Below are 15093 nucleotides of genomic sequence, written 5' to 3'. Positions count from 1 at the left end.
TCACTGGGAGATTCAGGGAGTAGACTACCTCCTCTTTGGCTTTCCTCTCCATACGGACCCACGATCTGCAGGTCAGTTCGACCATATTCTTTGCCCTGGAGGCTCTATCCGGTGCAGTCAGTATAACCGACCACAGAAGAAAAGGGGACGCCAATGCCCTTTCCACCTCAACATGTCTCCTATCTGTTCTGTCCCCATACCAGAAGAGAAGAAACCCTGCCTGGGCCACCTCGTAATACGTTTCAAAATCTGGGAGTGCCAACCACCCCAGTGGCCACAATCCAGTGGCGCCACCAGCTTCTCCCAAGAAATCCTGAACTGCTTTCCAGCCCATATGAACCACAGTATTATGGATCTTAATTCATGAATATATCCCCTCGGCACTGCCAAGGCTGTATTAAGAAAGCTATATAGAAAGCGAGGCAACAGCACCATTTTAATCAGAGATATTCTCCCATACAGGGTAAGCGGCAGAGTCATCCATCTATTCACCGTCACCTTGAGTTGTCCCAGTGTTCACTGGTAGTAGTGTTTGTATAGGTCCCGGGGAGTTTGGGCTGTATTTATCCCCAGGTATCGTGTGAACACCCAGTCAGGAATGGGGTTTGGGGCAGGAAAAGGCGTACTGCATTCAGAAAATGACTGGTAGAACTACATTACACAGCAGCACGCGTCTACACAGCTGACTGTAATTGAGGGCTTTCTTTACACGCCGGCCACCCGTGCTCAGGTGCGGATTATTAATGGTGTGCACAGCGGTTTGCTGGAGGAACTTTGGAAATGTGAAGGATGCAAGAGGAATGGTGAGATGTATGATCGGGCCATGGCAGTGAGTAGAAGTGTCCCCAGCAGGTGCTCTGCGTCATTCTTCAGAGTCTGAGTTGCCTCGCAAGGCTCCCAGATGCACAGATAAGTGCAGGGAATATTGTTTGCTGTGGCAGGGGAGGGTGTGGAGATTACTGCATGTGCGTTATGCACACAGTTACTGTGGCGCTGCCCGATGACGGGCGGGCACGCGACGGTGTGACGTTGCACGCCGTCGCGTGCAGTACAAATAAACGGGGCGTTTCCCGGCCGTGGCAGAGCGACCGGGAAGCCCGAACCAAGACGGACGTGTGTGTCTCAGTCCTTGGTGCCGGGGCTGGCGGCGATGCGTGCGGGGGGGCGCCAGTCACCTCCAATAGTGGCGACAAGTGGGGGAAACGATGCCTGGGTCCGGCGATGATCATCGGAACAATTTTTCACCGAAACGAGGTCGGAATACAGACTTCGTTTCACGCCGCGGGTAGTGCGATGCCCACGCGGCTGGCGGCCATTTTGTGCAACAGGCTGTGGGACTTCGGGAGGCTCCGGTTTGAGCCCTGAAGCGACCCCAGGCCCAATTTTTGGAAATCCTGGTAGCTGATGGCTACATATACACGAGGTTATGCCTGAATAGTGCATAGACTCAATTTTGGGTTTTCTACGTCGAGTGGAAGCAAGGAGAAGGCCCATCTTGGCTGGGTCTGCATAGCCTATTTGTCCTTGGCACAATTTTTGGAACAACTAAAGGCAGGGTGCCTTTTTTTCATCCCCTTCATCATCATCCTGGTGGCCTCACCAGCCTTCATCCTCTTCATCATCACAGAGGTGTGCTGCAAGTGACTGTATCCAGGGGTGGTCCATGCTGAAAGTCATTTTGGACTGGGTGTTTGAGTTGCGGCTCCTGGTCAACATTCTGGGAGTGCCTGTGCGCTCAAACTCATGAGTGACACCGAGGACCAGGATGGAGCACACGGCGCGGCGGCGCAGCTTCTTCCTCGTGCCCCAGCGGCCCCGTAGGGCCGACAGCTTCCAATGCAGCAACCAGCAGGTGGTCAGGCAGCGGTTCTGGCTCTTCAACCCCCAATACAACCAGCTGCACCACCTGGCATTCAACAAGCCGCACCTGTCATGGCCCAGGTACGTGCACATGCTGCTCTGCAGCCCATCCCCGAATTTGATGTGTCGGGCCCGCCCTCCAGCTTGGGGCCCAGATGGAGAAGGTGGGTGGACCGCCTGGACATGTACTTCAGGGCTGCCCAGGTGGTTGATGATGACACCAGGCTGGCTACGATGCTATACTCGGCAGGGCCCTCTGTCCAGGAGACTTTTGAATCTCTGCCACAAGGGAATGGAACTTATGATCAAGCAAAGGCCGCCCTACAAGCGTACTTTCTGCCCCTTGCCAACGAGGACTATGAGCGGTTCGTGATGCTCTCTGCCAAACAAAAAGATGACGAGACCTTGGACATTTTCTATGGGCGCCTGAGGTGTCTGTCGCTCGCCTGTGCCTGGGGTGACGCAGAGGATATGATTAGGACCATGCTTATCCAGGCGTGCTCATCAGGCAAGCTCAGGCGCCAGGTGCTGAGGGAGCCCGGGATAATGCTCCAGAGCATCCTTGAGCTAGGAAGGTGCCATGAGGTGTCGGAAGCGAGAGCCGCAAGAATGGAGGCCGGGTCGCGTCCTATCAAGACTGAAGAGTTCTGCGTGATGTGGCGAGGAGGAAGAGGTACCAGGAGGTTTGGTGGCAGCACCCGAGACAGAGCCGGGAGGGCAGGCAAAATTTGCCAAAAATGCGGGTATGGCCTGCCCCACCAATCAGAATGCCCTGCAGCTGGAAAGACCTGTGGACGGTGTGGGTTGCCGGACCACTTCTCAAGGGTGTGTAGGGCGACTATGCCCATATTGGTGCCAAGGGGCCAAGGCCGAGCTAGTTCCACTCGCCAAGGTCGGCCGTCCAACGTCGCTCAAGTAGACCAGAGCGAGGAGGTGGCCCAGGTGGAAGAGGCGGAGGAAGAAGACGAAGAGAACATATTCTTTGTCTCAAGTGTGGGGGTTCTGAGAAGCAGGAACCGACGACAGCCAAGGTGCGTGGTTGAGGTGAACCAGTCTCCAGTCCCGGTCCTCGTGGACACAGGGGCGTCGGTAAACGTCATGGCCCGTGAACATTACAATGCCATGGATCAGCCGCCCAGGCTGGTCACACCCAAGGGCCGCATCTTTGCATTCGGTGGTGTGGAGCCCATCCCTCTCGACGGGGCATTTGTAGCAAAAGTAGAACACGATGGCTCTCACATCACAACACGCTTCTACGTGACCCCAGTGAGTACGAATACTTTGCTAAGTTGTGCAGCGGCAGAAGCTCTCGGCAACGTCAGCTTTGCGTACTCCGTCTACCAGGAAGACATCAATGACTTACTGGAGAAGCATGAGGCTCTGTTCAAGGGGATCAGGCGGATGGCCGGGGAGCCGGTGCGGCTGCACATCGATGAGTCGGTACAGCCGATAGCCCTGAAACATCGGAGGGTACCATTCCACCTCCGTGAGCAGGTCAACAAAGAACTGGACAGCCTTGTCGATCTAGACATCATAGAAAAGGTGGAGGGTCCGACTCCCTGGGTGTCCCCTATAGTGGTGGCAAGGAAACTTAAACAGCCGGGCGCAGTCAGGATCTGTGTGGACATGAGGATCCCCAACAAGGCCATCAAGAGGGAGAGGCACCTCACCCCGACGCTGGATGACATCATTGCGGAGGTGCAGGGCGCTCGGTTCTTCTCGAAACTCGACCTCCGGGCTGGCTATCACCAGGTTGTCCTCCACCCCGAGTCACGGTACATTACCACATTCACTACACACCGGGGATTGTATCGCTATGAGAGGCTGAGTTTTGGGGTGTCCTTGGCGGCTGAAGTAGATCATTCGGGGTGCCCTAGCTGACCTCGAGGGCGTCTTGAACATAAGTGATGACATTCTGGTGTTTGCGAGGACGGATGTGGACCATCTGAGGCGTTTGACGAGGACATTCGAGAGGCTGCGGTCATTGGGACTCACCCTCCATAAGGAGAAGTGCGAGTTTCTGCGCCCCTCCCTGGAGTTCTTTGGGTTTGTGTTCAAGCAAGGGGGGGGTGTCTCCTGACCCCAAGAAGGTACTGAACATACAGAAGGCACAACCCTCGGAGTCAGTATCGGAGGTGCGAAGCTTCTTGGGCATGGTCACTTACTGTGGGCGGTTCATCAAGAACCTGGCATCCAGGTCTGAGCCTCTCAGGGCCCTGACAAGAAAAGACACCATCTGGAATTGGGGCCCACTGGAGGAGGCCGCTTTTGATGACATTAGAAGTGCCCTCACGGCCGAGGACACTATGTCGTTCTTTGATCCTGCATTACCGTCGGAGATCATCGTAGATGCCAGCCCATTTGGCCTGGGTGCCGTATTGACACAGATTGACCGTGACGGCGGTGTCTGGCCAGTTGCTTATGCCAGCAAAGCACTGTCGGACGCCGAACAACGGTACTCGCAGATTGAGCGCGAGGCGCTGGCAGTGCTGTGGGGATGCCGCCACTTCCGGCTCTATGTACTCGGACGCCCAGTGACGGTGGTAACTGACCACAAGCCACTGCTGCCCATCCTAGCAGGGTCGTCATCCAAGCCGCCAGCATGCATTGAAAGGTGGATGCTGGCTCTTTTGGAGTATGGGGTGACTCTGGTATACCGACCGTGGGCAAATAACGCAGCTGACTACCTCTCCAGAAACCCTGGGGCGCCTGGAGGAGGGGACCGAGATGCCTGTGAAGAAGAAGCCGACGAGCATGTCTGAGTCGTGGTGGAAGCAGCCACGCCAAATGCCATCCCTCTTCAGGAGCTGGAGGCTGCGGCGGCACAGGATGAGTGTTTCAAGGTGCTGAGGCAGTCCATGCAGCAAGGATCCTGGAAGTCAGCGCTCGAGGCCCTGGCTGGGCACACTCAGGAGGCCCGGCCTGGGTTGGAGCAACTATGGAAGGTCCGCGAAGAACTGTCCTTCTCCACATCGGGCCTGTTGCTTCGGGGTGATCGGATTGTAGTTCCCCAGTCAAAGGTGGGCGAGGTGATTGCACTGGCGCACCGGGGTCATCAAGGGGCCACCAAGGCCCGCCTCCGGATGAAGGTGTGGTTCCCCGAGCTGGAACGCAAGGTGGATGACTTTGTGGCGGCTTGTGTCTGGTGCCAGGCAGCATCGCCTGTACAGCGGGAGCCAGTCATCGAGGCAATGCCGAGGGGGACCCATCCATGGGAGGTGGTTCATGCCGACTTCGGGTCCACCACCATGGGCACCCACTTCCTGGTCTTAGTTGACGAGTACTCCAGGTACCCCGAGGTGGAGTTCGTGGAGTCTGTGGCGTTTGAGCATGTGGTTGTGGCTGTGGAGAAGTTGTTTGCGGCTCATGGGTTTCCGCACACGCTGTGCTCGGACAATGGTGCGCCATTCCAGGGTGAACGGTTTGCAGAACTAATGGTGAGCTGTGGGGTGGTGCACCGGAAGATCACGCCTCTCTGGCCTCGAGCAAATGGGGAAGCAGAGCGTTTGATGAGGACTCTCAATAAGACCTTTAGGATCGGCCAAGGACAGGGGCAGTCCCTACAGAGAGCCCTTTACCAATTCTTGAGGGTATACCGCACCACGCCCCATGCGTCCACGGGGGTGGCCCCGGCGGAGGCGATGTTCAGGAGGTGTCCTCGAGGGTTGTTGCCAGAGGTCGGAGAACGAGAGCCTGCGGTGATCGATGACCAACGAGTCGAAATGGACCGGCGAGTGAGAATTGAGCAAGAGAACGTGCGGAGGGGGCTCCGCCCACAACAGCTGGAGCCGGGCGATGAGGTCCTCATTCGCAATAGACATCCGCATGGGAAGCTCTCCCTGCCGTACGAGCCTGAGCCACTAGACGTCGTGGCGGTCAGGGGCTCCATGGTAACTGCGTCAGATGGCCGGTCGGAAGAAACTCGCAATGTAAGCTTCTTCAAAAAGCTTAGGGATCCAAGAACTGACCCCCCTGATCCGGACCTTGGAGGAGCCCCGGAGGACGAGGGAGACCAACCCTGCATGCCGGAGTCCCCAGCCCGGGGCCCGTCGGTGGACAGATCACCCGTGCCGGAGGCGAGCCAGAGGTACCCCCAGAGGGCTGGGCGAGGGAAACCTGCTCGCCTCACCGATTACGTGCTGGGACACTTGGCTGATGATCAGAAGGGTGACAACTGTTAACTAGGGGGACCCGGGTGGATGCTAATAAAGGGGTGTTCGTGGCATCGGGGTTTGTGAATTATTCTATTTGCAGTGTTATTTGGTTTGCAGTGTATAGTTGAATTGTGATCGTTGGTTCTCCCCGAAAAAGGAGGAGTGTGGCGCTGCCCGATGACGGGCGCGCACGTGGCGGCGTGCCGTTGCATGCCGTCGCGTGCAGTACAAATAAATGGGGCGTTTCTCGGCCGCGGCAGAGCAACCAGGAAGCCCGAACCTAGACGGACGTGTGTGTCTCAGTCCTTGGTGCCGGGGCTTGCGGCAATGCGCGCGGGGGGGCGCCAGTCACCTCCAACAGTTACAAGGAAACTTTAAAACGCAGTGATCAGCAACCGCGTGTTATATCATTACGGAACTGTGTGTGGGACTTTAAGTCTTATCGAGATTACTGCCCCTATGAAGCGTTCACGTAGTGGGAGAAAGGCACGTTGTGTGTTCTACTGAAGGTTTAGTGGCACAATACTACGAGCATTACATGAAGAGAAAGGGGTGGCTCCTCAGGCAACATAAAAGGGCGCTCCTGAATGTAATCTTATGTTCTGTTTGCATTTGCTCGCTCCAAGGGGCCATGTGTCTTGTTTTTCATGAAAGGGGAACTCCCTTGTCTGTGCCATGCCGCTTGCTCTCAGAGTCATGTCTTTGTATGATGTCGTATAAGGTTCTATGTTCTATGTGCTATGCTGAATTAACCCCCATGATATGGGCTTTCATGTTATGCACAGCTCTGCTAAAATAAGGTCTATGTGTATGTGCTCTACAAGCAGGGTAGTAGAATACAGGTGTAGATAGGAATGATCAGGTTTTGAGGTCTAGGATCAATGCATACAGGGTTGTGAGAGTTTGACTGGACTGTTATTTCATGTGTGTTGTTTTTTCCCTAACCTCCCCCAAATCCATGCAAGACCCTTACCCTCTTACCGGTTTCCCTAACTTCCCTTACCTATCCACAACCTCTACCTAATCCCTCCTCTCCCCATTGGCTGCCACGTGGTTATCTGTTTTACTAACATCCAGGCGCCCTTGCCAACCACGGTCAGCTTCTGGGGTTCAGTAGAGGGGGTTAATACCCTCTCCTCCCTTAGTTATTGACAGAATAATCCACCCCCGATTTTGGGATATTTGAACCACCCAGGCCAAATGGAGTCGAATCCTCCCCCTTTAGCGGAAGTACTAAAGGCTTTGCAAGATATTCAACTCGAATTAGCGCATGCAAGATAGGAATCAAGCACACTTAAGGCCCAGGTGCAGGGGTTAGTAGCGCAAGGTACTCCTCTGGAACAGTGGCGTAACACAAGCTCTGGGGGCCCCCCTGCAAGCCATGCTTAGGGGGCCCCCCCAACTCGGCAACAAATCACGAGTCGCGCCACATTCTGGGCCGCCCTAGATTACCACGCTTGCGCAATACGCACAAACGTTTTGCTGAAGGGGTATGCCACACAGTGCACTAGGAGAAAGATATTTGTGTTTTAATGCAATATACAGCACACTTTCTGAGAAAAATTAACTAAAAAGCCACAGTGTTTGCTATTGTTGTGTAGGGTAACAGCAATCCAAAACATGCAAGTCACCAACAGTGCACATGAACATTAATGCTTTGCTATTAAAAATGCCATGCAACAATAAAAACATGTCCAACTGGCTGCACAATGTAGACCAGTGTAGACACATAATAACATTACAGTAACATTTAGACATACCTAGACTGGTTGCACAAAAATGCCAGTCGAAGCAATAAGACTCATCAAGAACACAGCACATATTCAAGCCTGCGTCTCTATGGCCTCTAACAACACAGCCAAACTCTTTAAAATCTGCAAAGAACTGGCCAATCCTGTTACGGTTTCTACCTCTCCTGTTCCCTCAACAGGCCGTCTGTACGGCTTTGGCCTCTCACTTCTCCGCTAAAGCGCAGGACATCCTGTCCACTATCTCCTCATCCTCTCCCTCTTCCTCTCTCGGCCCCCTTTGGCCATCTATCCCTCTCCTCCTCCTTTCTCCTCTTTCTCTCTAACACCTGACAAGGTTTCTAGACAAGTCCCAGCAATGGAAGTGTTGTCGAAACAGGTGCTCCCTGCTCCTCTAGAACCATCAAGGACCACATTGACACGATCCAGCCTTGCCCGATTTATGTAATCATTCTTTTGGCACTGGAACTTCCCCTCTCCCAAATTCTTGGAAAAGCTGACCAACTGCCAGCTTACACTCCACACTGAATCTGTTGGTTGTCTCCATGACCATCAGTCTGGCTTAAGAGCTGCCAGAGGCACAGAAACTGCTCCCCTGAACACCTGTGAAGATCTGATCTCTAACCTTGATTCCAGCATTCCTTCTGTCCTCATCATCCTGGAACTTTCCTCTGCTTTCGACACGGTCAACCATGCCATCCTGATCAATTGACTTCTTGAGAACCTGGGCATCAGGGATCAGGCCCTGGAGTGGCTGACCTCCTTCCTCTTGGACCGCCCCTCCCAGGTCCAACTTTGTCCCGTTCACTCCGCCACCTCTCTAACACCTCTGGCGTTCTCCAGGGCTCTATCCTCTCACACTGGTTTTTCAACCTCTACTTGGCTCCTTTGACCCACCTGATCTCTACCTTCTCCTCTAACTTACAGTGTTGTGCGGATGACACTCCGCTTTCCTTCAGGCTCCCCTCAGCCTACTCTCCTCTCTCGCTCATTCCTGGTGTCATCTTCAACTCCACTCTCTCTTTCTCTCCTCACATCTCGGACATCGCCAAGAAATCCCACTACCAGGACTCTTCCATTTCGCACTTTCCCCCAGAAGCTCACTGTCTCCAGAGCTCTGGTTCTCTCAATGCTGGACTACTGCAACAGCCACTTTCTCAATCTGCCTTTCTCTACTCTGCACCCTCTGCAACTAATCCAGAACAGAACTGCGAGACTTATCTTTGGCCTCAAGCCCAGGGACTGTATCTCTCCAGCCATGAAATCTCTCCACTTGCTCTTGTGGCTACAAGGATCAAGTTCAAGACCCTTTTCATTGTCCACAAGGTTTTCTGGGGCTGGTATCTGCACTACATCCAACGCTATCTTCCAAAATACCTTCATTCTCGAGCCCTAAGGGTTAGATACTTCTCCACGCAGAGAGTGGGGGGGGTAGATCCTTCTCCCCTGCAGGGGCCTCCCTCTGAAATGGCCTCCCTGACCCTCCCAAACTTGAGCCGAACCACCTGAGGTTCTGGAAGCAGCTCAAAACGTTCCTCTTCTCCTCTGCTTTCCCTCTCTCCCTCCCCTGCTGACCTACCTGTCCGCTGTAGCAACTGGTTGCTTGGCTACCCTCTGTCTCACTGAGTCCAGGCTCTTTCTTGATCAGTCACCCTTGCACTGCCTCCAGGCCTACCACGCAGTTAGGGGCTGTAACTGTAACCCTACAGTCCCTTGTTCTCCTTGCACTACCCACAGCTGCGCTGCCCTGGCGGCACTTACTCAGTGCATTTCTGCCCTGTTTTCCCCTCCCCTCTCCCTTGCACTTCCCCCCCTCCCTTTCCCCTTGCACTTCTCGTTCTCGATCTGAATGACACAAGGCTTAGTAAGATCATTTGTCTTGTCCTCCCTCAGTTTTATTTCTCTTGTCTTGTCGTGACTAAAATCACTTGTTTACAGGTGCGTTATATATGACTTATCATATCATAACATATCATTTTATCACAGATGCCCAGAACAATATACAGTGCCACAGTAAGAAACGGCTAGACTGGCAGAACCCACATGCCAGTCTAGCCAGGTAATTACACTTAGCAGGACCGCTTTATCAGAAATGCCCAGTTAAAAAAAGTCATACCAAACTGAGGAATGACTAGACTGGCTGCACCAAAATGCCTCTCTAGCCACTAATACCACATATCATGCCTGCTTAGCATGGACATGGATGACCATTATGATCTATTGCACAACCCTACAACCCCCCACACATCTCTTCTCCCTGCCATCCCTTACCCCAACCTCCAAAATCGGCTCATTGGCCCAGAATTACCTCCATGTCCCTCTTCCTTGTCCCAGTGCTTACTTATGAGGCTCCTTGCCTCACTGGTAAATACTGGAGGAAGAGTTATCCCAGTACTTGTGTGTGAGACATAGTGCCTCATATACAAGTACTGCCTCATACACAAGTACTGTGATGAGGAAGAAAAGGGCTAGGTGTAAAGAAGATTACCAATAATTAATCAAGGCATTGAACACAAGTAGTGCTGGAACACCATTGAGCTGACTGGGCTTCTGCACTCCCCCCTCCCGGGCCCCCCACTGAAATTGTGGGCTATGTTGACTTGACCTGACTAACCTTCAGAGCAGTTGCCGGACAGAAAAGGACACAGATGTTAAACAGCACCTGGGTTTTGCCATTAACAAGGGCCCAGCCCAGCAATTACTAATGTACATCATTTCACTGTTAGTACCTGCATTCAAATGCCACATTTTTTAAGCAATTGAAATTGTGATGTGGGTTTAGTACTTGCATGCCAGGGGAGTGATTGGAAGGGTAGAGCGGAAACAGGAGACCAGTCATTCTCACAGCAGCCCATACGTGGGTGCTTTCAGACCTATAGGAGAGAGTTAACTGCTTGTAACATTGAAGCTGCACTAGAATAGTCTCATTAAAATGCGTAAAGAAGTTAGATGTCCCCACACAAATAAGTTTGCTCCTCCCCACCACACGTGAAGTTAGCACCTCTCCCAACATTTGAAAAGTTAGCCCCCCTGAAATGTAGGTTTTGTTGCGTGCCTGACCACAAGCACACACACCATTAACCATATATACAAGCGCACACCCAGCCATCCATATATTTAAGTGTGCACCCTTTCACCATACAGGCACACCCAGGCAGCCACCTGTTACACTCACCTGGCTCCCACAGAGGCGTGGATCTGGACTGGACTGCTGCGGTCTCCACCAATGCGACGCATAGGGCCGAGATGACGGACTGGACTGGCCCACCTAGCTTTGTTTTCTTGGCCCGTAGGAATATTCTTCTGCAAGTGGAGAAAGGGAATTAACCACCCGTGGAGTTGAGCGTAAATACCCCCACCCCACTGTTCTCCCCACTGATCACCTTGGATGTTCCCTCTTATAGTCTCACCTGATGATTTGAAAAGATGAGCTCTCCATCCTGCATTGAGTGCAGGGGCGCGTAGATAACCAGTTGCTTCACTGGCTCGAAGGAATTGGTGAGTTCCAGGACAATATTGACTCCGATATTCCCGGCAAAACGACGTAAGAATGTAGTTCATAAGACTTCAAATGCCTGACTTTCACTCTTGTCCGATTCCTTGCAGGTTGCAGCTTGACCCTACTGAAGAGTTCCTCATGGCAACCGGTAATGTTCTGGTAAGGATTTGTATTATCCAACACAGTTCGATAAAATAAAGTCCATGGGCCTCATTACGAGTTGCCCGGTAAAACCGGGTTAATTACCGGCATGCCGGAATGAGCGGGTCCGTGCACGTATGAACCCGCTAATAGCGGGTCATTACGAGTGCGCGAGCACGCGCATTCCCCCATGCCGGTAGTGGCAATACCGCCATGCCGGTAAAGGGCCTCCAAGCCCCCTATACCGGCTTCGCGGGGCCCGTCCCTTGCGCTAACGCCTCACACTAACCCGTAAATACCGGCACGGTAATACTGGCATGTTATTACCGTGTTCGCAAAAAACGGACCCGGAAATTACGTCATCACGCAGGAACGGGAAATGGGCCGGCGGCCATCTTTAAAAACACAATCCATTGCCATCCTCCATTACTACCACTACACCTGTGTTGTTGAGTGCCAAAACACAACCAGGATGTCAAAGGCCACCGGAAAAAGCACACAAAGGAAGAGGAAGCAGCGCTTTTCAGATGCTGAATTGACAATGCTAGCGGACACCCTATAACAGCATGCTGACATAATCCGAAGCACGGACCTGAAGCATGCGGCCCAAACGCGTAAAAAACAGGTGTGGCAGGAGGTTGCGCAGAGGGTAACAGCAGTGGGGAGCACCCCAAGGAGTGTCCGGGATTGCAGAAAGCGCTGGGACGACCTCCCCCTCCGTGTACTGAAGATCCTTGCAGAGAACCGGAGGGCCGCAATGGCGACAGGCGGTGGCAGCCACTCCCCTGTTAAGCTCTCCACATGGGAGGAGATTGCAAGTGGATTCATCGACCTAGAATCCATAGAGGGGATCAGAGAGCAGGAGTTCGGGGCAGCTACTACAACAGAGGAAGGTGAGTGAACCATCTCATCCACCAATAACAAAACATGATGTGACACAAGTGAGGTGGGAGTCCGATTAGGCAAGGCAATTCCTTTACCCAAGGCAACATCAACTCACCAACAGAATACTGATTGCCACCCCCTGCACCACACACATGCTGCGTGAAATATGTAAACCCAACAGAGGTGCAACATGACCCATCCATGCCCATGTCTCCCCCCCACACCTAGACAATCCATTGCCACCAGCCAACATTTCCGTCGCAGCTTGGGGACACGCTACTGCCCCCCAGATTTTGCTTGGCATGCAATCATTGCCAACATGTCCCCTCAGTACACCAAATGCCACACAACAGAAATTAAATCATGCCTGAATGTATCAAGATATTACACTGCAACAAATCACAGCTGCCATTTGGCAATCTCACTGATGACCTGCATCTTTTCTATCCCCGAGGCACCGATGAGGAAGGTGGAACCCAGGACAGGGGGGCAAGCACATCCAGTGCACGCAAGGGGACCAGGGCCACCGCAACCCCCTCCTCCACAAAATTGCCTGCGACCACTCCCAGTGTGCCACGCAAGGCATCATCTCTGTGGGGTGCACCTGCTGCGATAGTGCCAGCTGTGCCGCCGGCCACCACAGACGTCGTGTCCACAGAGGTGGTCGAAGAGGCTGAAGAATCTTTGGGATCGCCCAGCCCAACACCCATTGGCACCCTCTCCCCCCCTGCGGAGACAGAGAGCCTGGATGACCCATGTCTCCATGACTCCGACCTGGGAGATTCGGACATCGGCATATTTTCACGGACGACAGTGCCCAGGACGAGGGCCCCACGCAGGTGCCTGCCACCACCCAGCCTTCCACCACCCTGCCTTCCACCACCCCACCAGCCACCGGTACACCTGCGACAGAAACCCCCTTTGAGGTCCATCTGTCAAGGGTGGAGGCCCGCCAAGACGAGATGCTGCAGATTATGCGGCAACAGGTCGTTGCTGGTAATGAGGCCATGAAGGCCATAGCCATGGCCATTGCTGCAATTACAGCTGCCGTGGAGGCGTCCACGTCTGCATTGAGGCAGTGCATGGGGTCACTGACCGAGGCCCTACTAGCCAACATCAGGCAAGTGCAGCAGCCACACCATGGGTCTGCAAGGGGATTGACAATTGACACCCCCACCACGTCAACACCTTCCACCTCTGTTCAATCAAGCCCTGTGCGATTAACGCGCAGGAACGCACGGCGCATGGCCATGGCACCTCCAGACGCAAAAGTCGCCAAAAAGTGACTTTCTGAAAAATGGAAAAAATGTGAGGAGTAACATTGGTGAAGGCAACACTGTTTGTTTCACACATGGGGACATTTGGGATCTATGGGGTGGGTGAGGGAGTTTGTTGGGGGATTGTGGGAGGGGGGAGTTGGCACAGTTTTGCACTTTCACATAATACACAAGTTTTCTGGAGAACAATCCATGGCTGGACATTGTTATTTTTGGTGTGCATCCATTTAATGTGTTACGGTGTTCAGTGTCCAAATTACAATATTCCCTTTGTGCATGTTCACATTGGCCCAGTGTCTGACTGACAAAAGTCATTCATGGTCCCTGTGTCTTAAAAGTATTCGTCAATTAGTGCTTGGCGTACAGCATGGCCGTCCCGTGCATCACGTACTGGCAGGGGGGCTCCTTCGCCTCCGTCTCCATCCCCTTCATCCTCACCCGGGCCATGCATGTCAATGTCAGGTGGCATTGGTACATTCCTTCGGACGCACATGTTGTGCAGCATGACACAGGCCATGGTGATCTTTGCCACCTTCTCAGGCCTATATAGGAGTGCCCCACCAGACCTGCTTAGGCAGCGGAACCGCGCCTTCAACAGGCCAAAGGTCTGCTCAATCACAACACGGGTACGAGTGTGCACACGATTGTACTCCTCTTCATGGCTGTTCTGCGGGTTCTGCACAGGGGTAAGTAGCCACGGCCTCAAGGGATATCCTCCATCACCTGCAAGCAGATACAAATAGGTGTGTGTCACTCTGAACTGACACCTTCAGGGAGCACAGTCATGGCAGCAGCTATTAGGTGTGAGCATGCACATGTCCCTGTACGTGTACCAAATAGTCACCTATATGGAATGTATACTGTAAAGAGGTGAGGAACACTGGATGGGGTTGAATAGATGATACAGGGTGTAATCATGCATGCTGAGGCAGATGTGCTGTGGCAGTGCGACAATGTTTAGCCTCCAATTCATGCTGTATACTCTTTACTATGCATGGTCACACTGGCCGCATTGGCACAGTTGCCATCCTGTTCAGTCATGCCATCACCATGGTGCCCCGGTTGTGCCTCTTACTTGTTGTCATCCATTTGCATTATTTGTGATATGTGGCCCAGTGATGTGTCATTTTCAGTTTGGCTGTGTCAGGTGAGGAGTGTTTAGCTCTCCATTCATTCTCCACTCACTGGCTATTGCCACCCAGGTGTACTTTTAACCCCCCCTTTCCCACCCTGGTAAACTACCCCCCCCCCATTTCCCACCCTGGTAAACTATCCCCCCCTATTTCCCACCCTGGTAAACTATCCTCCCCCCTTTCCCACCCAGGTGTACTATCCCCCCCCCTTCTGCATCCGCACACATGAGTACCCCACAGCATGGCCATGGGCCTGTTGTGCAACTCACCGAGCAGCCAGGCACGTGGTCCAGCATGTCGCTCCATGTGATGGGGTAGCGTGGAGTTGCGCAGTACCATGGCATCATGTGTGGATCCAGGAAATCGGGCGCAGCAATGGGTGATGATCTTGCTGGA

The sequence above is a fragment of the Ambystoma mexicanum genome, chromosome 6q (genome assembly GCF_040938575.1).
Source record: "Ambystoma mexicanum isolate Mex_15411 chromosome 6q, UKY_AmexF1_1, whole genome shotgun sequence".
Lineage (NCBI taxonomy): Eukaryota > Metazoa > Chordata > Amphibia > Caudata > Ambystomatidae > Ambystoma > Ambystoma mexicanum.
This window is presented reverse-complemented; position numbering follows the sequence as displayed.